The following is an 8,610-nucleotide window of genomic DNA, read 5'->3' as shown; positions in this document are numbered from 1 at the left end:
AATGGCAGAGGTACTATATTCTGCATTTTGGATTCCTGTGAATAAAAGGGTTTAATACAACAACATAAACAAATAAAAGAACACAAAACAAACACCACAAATGAGAAAGTAGAAGAAGAAGAGAGAAAGAAAGAAAGAAAGAAAGAAAGAAAGAAAGAAAGAAAGAAAGAAAGAAGGAAAGAAAGAAAATAAAACACATGTGTACAATACAAACCAACAGATCATATATTATAATGTTGTTTTTGGCTTATTTTATATATCTATGCAATGTCCTGAGTTCAAAGACACTGTACTGAGGTTGGTAGCCTAGATTCCAGCTCCTGAAAGCCACGTGATGAACAACAGGAATCAGGATGCCTACATGATGAATATGATGAACCTCTGGCGGTATCCGGACACCACAGTGCATGAGGACACAGCAGTAAAAATGCAGCAGACATGGGAAGCACAAGAAATGCAAAATTAATCTCAATGCGAAGAGATCTGTGGTACATGCATTGCAGAGTAATTCTCTAGAGATCAATTGGTCTTGTGTAGCAGTGCACGGCCAAATTTTGAAACACATTAGCGTGCACACTCTACATCCTGCACTCAAGGTGAATCTATTGTGATAGAGTGTCACTAGCACTGTGGCCCGCGATGCATGCTTTGGCAGATCATAAGTACTGGAACTTGCTCACAAGGCCCGTTGAAGTGTGTAATTGGGGTTTCCACTGCGGAGGCAAGAGAATGCATACCCGGGAACACAACAAGCTCTGTTGCTCGCTTAAACACAGCATAAGCAGTGGAGTCACAAACTTTCGAATTTTGCAGAGCATGAAATAATAAGGTAGATAACTGAAGAGCCACAATATGGCCGATATGCCGTCTAAACAATCTTGGAAGCGCCATCACCAGTCTACTCTCCATGGGTCTGTTAATAAGCTCTAGTCACAGTGTTCAGGTGCTCCTGTCCAGTCACCGCCACTGTAAAGATACACAAAGGCTCAGTTTAGGTCCACAGGTTCTTTATTAAATGCACCCCATCCACGCATCTATGCATTCCTGGACCAAGCTCAACTGACACAGACTAGATCTCCCAGTCTGATCATCGCTAACCGGGATTGCTCACACTAACATTCTACAAAGTTATATTCTACAGACAATTATAATGGTTCCCAAACAGTCATTATAGAAATTTGTGCCAGAAAGATGATATGGATCCTTCATTGAGGTTTGGTTAAAGTGTCAAGAGTCCAATGGCTCGCTGGAATGCTGAGGACCAGTGAGATTATGGTGCCGCTTTGGTCGAAGGTGAAGTGGAGTCAGCTAGTAGTCAGAGAGCACTATTGGTTGTGCTTTGTCATCTGTGTCAGTGGGAACCACCAGCATGCTGAAAAGACGCACCAGTTAGCATTACGAACAATCCAAAATGGAATCTCGTCTCACTTTCTGGGCACTTTGCTCATGAGAGCATTAATAGTTTAAGAATGTATTGTCTGCACGGTTGGAAGCACTTTTTGTGCAGGACCAAGAACAAACCCCCAAGTAGCAGTTGAAACATAATGCCAAAGTCAACTATAGATAGCCACTAGGTTTAGTAAGTGTCTTATTTCTGGGCCTGTCAGATTTACTACATCAGATTATGGTGTATTAGCAGCTAATACGGTCCAGGTAACCCCTTCATTACACAAGGGACCCATTCTAACATTCTGAACAAACCATGCTTGATGTTCTTGATATCCTAACTAGACTTCTGATTTGCGATAGGTATAAAAATGAGCAAGAATAGCATCTGTATTGGGATCTACAGCAACAAACTCTACCCATAATTAGAATATTTAAAAAAGATAAGGAGCATGTGCATTTTTAACATAAATTCCCCAGGGTTTAGGGACGGGAAACCCGCTAGACTAGAGGTTCTATGTGCAGGGTGCTCTGAAATTGGCTTCTGGAATAAGCTGCTGCGCAATTTTAAAACAGATCCAAAACTGTAATCAGAATTGGGAGTGGCCTTTTATAAGTCAAGCGCCTGGCAACGCCACAGTAGAGAGGGAGCACCCATCCAAACTGAAGGAGGAAACCAATAGTACATCGGACATTTCCGCTATAAGTAACAATTGGTATAATCTTGAGTGTGTCACCCAAGGTTGTTATAGTTAGGACCTGTTTCCATAGGAATTCTTTTTTTTTTGGTTTATTAATAACTTTGGGGCATTTTAATGAATCTTCATGAACCATTCTAAAAACAAAGATCTTGTCCAGGTCAGATGAAAGATTTCGGGGTGATTCATGAGTTGAGAGACAAGAAAAACTGGGGGTGGCCCTAAAACACGTATTGCAAATGCAAATTACATAGGGAATTTTAGACAGCGATATATATATATTAACGGCTGACATGAATTACACCAAATTTGGCAGAAAGCCAGTTCTTTAGTCAGAAAGTGAGCAGTCTGTGATTTGATGTACAGCCGTACAATGATTTTTTAGAACATTAATGTTCATAATTTATAGATATTTGGGAGTGGCCAAGAGATTTGATTGATGGGCAGCAACCTATGTGGCTAATACTTTTGCCATCATTTGAGTTTATCAACCTCAGCTCCTTGGAACATTTTGGGGTGATCCATCGAGCAGGGTCCAAGGTAAAGGGGCGGGGATCCAAAAAGCAATTTCCACATTTGCAACTTGCCTAGGGATTTTTCGAAAGCGCTACAGCCAAATTGGCTGGACAGAATGAATCAAAATGCAGTAGAAAGCTAGATCTTTGCCCAGAAAGTGGATCTTTTGTGACTTGTTGCAAATCTGTTCAGTAGGCTTTGAGAAATTAAGGTTCAAAATGTATAGTTATCTGGACGGGTATTCAGACAAAATGTCAAATTAGAAATGTCGACGTACACAAATAACGAGTTGTAAATATCGTGACACAGAACTATCGACAGCAAGATTATCGTGGTCAAGAATATCGATTTCAAGGTACGAAATATAGAAGTCATTAATATTGTTTTAAAAAATATAGTTGTTTAAAATATCGATTTTTAATTAGTGTTATGTATTTTAGTATATATTTCAAACGTATGTGATGTATTTTTTTTGTATAAATATTGTTCATGTTTTTTAATATATGTGTTAAAATTTTAGTAGGTATCAATTTTTATTTTTATTAAATTTAGCATTTTAGTTCCGTAGCGGGTTGTGGGTTTATAGGGGAATAGGGTGGGAAGTAATTTAATTATAATTCATTAATGAATATCTTTTATTTATTATTATTTATTTAAATTAGATTTTATAGTGTTAACTGTGGCAAGTAATTTACTGTTAATTAATTATTATTAACAAACAATTAATAATTAATTGTTTGTTAATAATAATTAATTAACTTCAATTAATTATTGTAATTGTGTAATTTCTTTAGGTGCGGGTTGTGGGATTTATAGGGGTTAAGGATGGGTAGTAATTTATTTTTAATTAATTAATAAATAGTTCTTAACTAATACTAATTAATTAATTGGAATTTAAATATGGAAATTGTGTAATTAGTTTTAGGTGTGGGTTGTGGGGTTTATATGGGTAAACGGTGGGAAGTAATTTATTTTTAAATATTAATAATTAGTTATTAATTGATATTAGTTTATTAATTTATAATTAATTATGGAAATTGTGTAATCCATCTTGGGTGTGGGTTGTGGGGTTTTTAGGGGTAAAGGGTGGGAAGTAATTTATGTTTAACTAATTAATAATTAGTTGATCATTCATATTAATTCATTGATAATTAATTAGGGTCATTTTTTTTTTTTTTTTTTTTTAAAGTTTTTATTGAGCAATAATTCGGTTACAAGTACGGGCCTACAACCACCCGGGCCGGCCGCTAGGTACAGAAGGAAATCTACACATATCAAGGCTACAATCAGTTCCCAGGGCACTGCCCCGCAGTGGCTCCAGATAGTTCTCGAGGAACAGGAAGCGTCAGTCCAACAATCACAAAAACAAAAAGACAAACAATAAAAAACAAAAGGCGAGTTATGTGGGAAACCAGTGCGGGTCAAGCTCCCCCCGGGAGACTCCAGTCAGGACAATTGAGCAAACCGCTAAAGAGAGGAGTACCGGGAGGCCGGGGACGGAGGGGGGGGGGAGGGGGTCAAGGGAAATGAACGTCCATATGTAGTTGTTCCAAAAGGCGCCAGGAGCCATCAAGGGTCAGGGGGACATGGCGATATCAGTGTCTACCAGGGGGGGCGTACAGATGCCTCCGCGATACGCGTTCCATTGCCCCCAAATTCTACCCCATGCCCCCGGCTTGCCACGGGCCACATACACAGTCTTCTCCCTAAACATACACCAGTCCATATTCTCCTTCCATACTGACACGGTGGGCGGCCGTTGAGCGCCCCAAAGTTGCGCTATGTCCCTCTTGGCAATCATGTTCCCTAGGGCCGCCCACCGAGTCTGAGCCGCGCTGTAGTCATTGGGCTCCCACACATTCAGGACACAGCGACGCACCTCCGGCAGCAGCACAACCCCAGTGACCTGTCCCATAACCGTGTGGACCCGGCGCCAGTAGTCCGCCACCTCGCGGCACTCCCAAAGGATATGAAGAAAGGTGGCGCTGAGCCCACACCCTCGCTTACAGAGCCCGTCGCCGGAAAATCCCATCGAGACCAAGCGCGGACCCGTCACATACACCCGGTGGAGAATCTTGAGCTGTACCAACCGGAGACGAGCCGGAATGGCAACCTCCCTGGGGGACGACAGTGCAGACTGCCAATCTTCGTCGTCCAATTCCACCCCATCCCCAGTCCAAGCCTCCCGAAGGCGCACAAAAAGGTCCGCCCGGTGATTAATTAATTTTTTATAAATTAAAGAAATAGTACTATCAGGGACATGGCCGTCAAGTATACGGTCCTCGAGGGGCGAGGAAACAGGGATCTTGGTCCCCTCCCCGAAGACCGAGAGCAGGGCGTGTCGAACCTGGGCGTAGCGGAAGAACTCCCTGTCGGTCAGCTCGTATTCGGCCTGGAGCACCGCGAAAGTCTTTACCGCGCCCTTATGCCACAGGTCTCCCACTTTGCTGATACCAATCGTGTCCCACTGGTCAAACCCCTTCGTGGTCTACAAGCTGCCCAGGCGGTCGGAGGCAAACAAGGGAGTAGCACATGTTAATCGCTCACTCCAGCCCATGGCCGCAGTGGCAGCCCTCCAGGTCCGCACCGCAATCTTAGTAGGACCCGTAAGGGTCCGGCCAGCCAGGCGGGAATAAAGTGCCCTGTTGTAGTTCCCGCCGGGAAGCAGGAACTTGTCCATCTCATACGCCGGATTCAAGCCGGGCGCATACGTGGCGTGGTTAATGGCAGATAGCTGCGAGGCCCAATAGTACCTGCGAATGTCAGGAAGCGCGATGCCCCCGTCATACCAGGGGAGAGTGAGCTTGGCAAGAGCAATACGCACCCGCCCGTCCCACACCAGTCTCCTCTGCAGGCTCTCCACCTCCCGAAAGTAGGCCACTGGGATAACGTCGAAGGAGTTCTGGAGTGCATAGAGGAACCTGGGAAGGGACATCATTTTAAACAGCGCGGCCCGACCCAGCGGGGACAGGGGGAGCCTGCACCACCGGGCCGTGTCCTCCCGCAGTCGCCGAAGTGGACGCAGGAGATTCTGCTCATAGCGAGCCACCGGGTCCAGCGAAACGTATATCCCCAGGTACTTAAAGCCGCTCAGAGATATTTGAATCGGGAGCCGAGGCGGCAGGAGAGGAGGACCACCAGAGATGGGATAAACACAGGATTTAGACCAGTTGATCGTGAGACCCGAATTGGTCCCAAAGGAGGTCAGAACGTCAAAGAGGACGTTAAGTGACTGCCGCGGTGAGGTAAGATACAGGAGAATGTCGTCCGCATACAGCGAGACCCGATCTTCGAAGCCCGGGCCCCACCGGATCCCTCTGAGCGAGGGCTCCCAACGGAGCCAGGCGGCGAGCGGCTCCAGGGCGAGAGCAAAAAGCAACGGGGACAACGGGCACCCCTGCCTCGTGCCCCTGCCAAGGGCAAAGGGCCGAGAGACCCGCCCATTCACCACCACTTGAGCCATGGGTCCCGTGTAAAGGAGCCTCACCCAGCCAATAAATCCCTCTCCAAAGCCGAATTTATCCAAGACGGCCCAGAGGAATGGCCACTCAATAGTGTCAAAGGCCATCGTGGCATCCAAAGAAACCAGCACGGCCGGTTCGGAGAGGAACTCCGCCCTGGCAAGGGCACCGTGAAGACGCCGCAAGTTAAGAGCGGTGTTGCGGTGCGGGATAAAGCCGCATTGGTCCGGATGAATAAGGTCGCACACGACACTCAACAATCGATTGGCCAGGACTTTCGCCAGGATTTTAGGCTCCGCGTTGAGCAGTGAAATAGGCCGGTAAGAAGTACAGCGGTCTCGTGGCTTGCCCTCCTTGGGGATAACGACTATAGTGGCCAAGCGCTGGTCGGCCGGAAGGGAACCCGCCGCAAGAGAGTCGCGGAACATGCGGCTGAGGAAGGGCGCAAGCTTATCAGGACGCAATTTGTATAGTTCAATGGGCAGACCGTTAGGACCCATAGCCTTGCCCGAGCGAAGGGAACGGATCGCGGTCGCTATTTCATCCGACGACAAGGGGGCGTCCAGCCGCTCCCGGTCCTCAACGGACAGGCCGGGCAGAGCAATATCTCTCAGTAGGAGGCGAGAGTCATCCTCATCCCTGTCAGTCACCGGGGAGTACACCGCCCGGAGGTGGTCAGCGAAACATTCCACAATCTCATCCGGCTCAGTCACACATGCACCATCCGCAGCACGCAACTCGGGGACCACACGATTCACTTTCTCCTTTTTGTCCAGCCACGCAATCAACTTTCCCGCCTTGTCCCCCGCGTCATACAATCGGCCCTGCTGCTCCCTATACATAGTTTTGGCCGCGTCAGTGACCAGGGACCTATATTCGAACTGTTTCAGGCTAAGGGCATGTAGCCCGTCCGGAGTAACATTCGCCTCCAAGGCCGACTCCAACCCCGAGATGTCAGTCTCCAGCTTCACCACCGCCTCGCTCCTAACCCTCTTGGCCACCACTATCTGGGCGAGGGCGTGTCCGCGTATCACAGTTTTAAAGGCTTCCCAAAGGGACAACGCAGACGGCACCGACCCCTCGTTTTCACTGAAGTATTGGTCCATGGCCTTAACCAGGCTGTCACGAGTCGCAGGGTCCCGCAGGTACCAGGGGTTAATAGGAGCTATCCGCCCTGCGGACCGCGACCCGGTGTCAAAGAGAAGCCACAGCGGAGAATGGTCGGAGATACCACGCGCCAGGTGTCTGACCTCTCGAATCCGACCAGTCTGCGCCGCGGGCATAAGGAAGTAGTCTAACCTGGAGAGACTCCCATGCGCCCCCGAATGAAAGGTGAACTGACGCTGGGTCGGATGCATTAGTCTCCAACTATCCACCAAGCCGAAGGTCTCCAACATCCCACCCAGCCATGACTGGGCAGCGGGGAGGGTCCTTGGTGGGTGACGATCCAGTTCACCCGAAACCACAGAATTAAAGTCCCCGCCCATGAGCAGGAGGCCGTCCGGAAGGTCAAGCAGCATTCGACCCAAGTCAGTAAAGGTGGAGTTCTGGAGGCCCGGGGGGACGTAGACTGAAACCAGGGTAAGGGGCTGCCCCTCCCACCTCCCAATCAAACACACATAGCGCCCTCTGTCATCCGAGACTATCCTCGTGATCTCCACCGGAAGGGAGGTTCGCAGGAGAATGCCCGCCCCCCTGGAGCCAGTTGTGAAACCAGAATGGGCTACGAGACGGTATCCCCCCCTGTTCATCGCATGGCAGACATTGCCGACCAAGTGCGTCTCCTGGAGAAACACCACATCAGGAGTCACACGACGCAAATATTGCAGTACAACACCCCGCTTAATACGGTCCCCCAACCCATTGACGTTCCATGACATAAGCCTCAACCCGTCTCCCCCCATCCCCTCCAATAGATCAAGAGGCCCCCAGCCCGCAGCACGGTTCCCAAATATGGACAAAAATCAATACCTCGCCCTGTAAACAAAAAACACACAACAAAACAACCCCTCTGCCCCCCCAACCCCACCCCAAGTCCAACTCCCCCCACCCTGCACCCCTGCGGGCCAATGACCCCCCCCAACTTGCAGTGTGCCTGTCGCCCCCCTAACCCCATTCTACAAAAAGACCCCGGAGGAGGAAAGGGACCCGAACCCGCCCGCACCCCTCACGGGTCCTGGTAAGACACAGTATGCAAAAGAAGTAAGACCCAACTGTACAGTGCAAAACCGCAAAAGCAAGGACCAAATGTCAGTCTAAGGGGACCCGTCACCTGCGGTGCCCCCAGAGGGCCCGGGCCGGCCACCCCCGTCCGGCAGCGAGTCCAGCCAGTCACTTGCGGCCACAGGAGAGTCAAAAAAGGCTGTCAGCTCTCCATGCTCCACTCGGAGTTTCGCCGGGTAGATCATCGAATACTTCAGGCCTAGCTCGCGGAGACGGCGCTTCACCCCTTGGAATCCCATCCGCTGTTTCTGGACCAGTTGCGTGAAGTCCGGATAAAAATTGATGGTCGAGTTCTCGTAGCGGACCGGGCCACGGGTCCGTGAAGC

This window comes from Triturus cristatus, chromosome 8 (genome assembly GCF_964204655.1).
Source record: "Triturus cristatus chromosome 8, aTriCri1.1, whole genome shotgun sequence".
NCBI classification, from domain to species: domain Eukaryota; kingdom Metazoa; phylum Chordata; class Amphibia; order Caudata; family Salamandridae; genus Triturus; species Triturus cristatus.
This window is presented reverse-complemented; position numbering follows the sequence as displayed.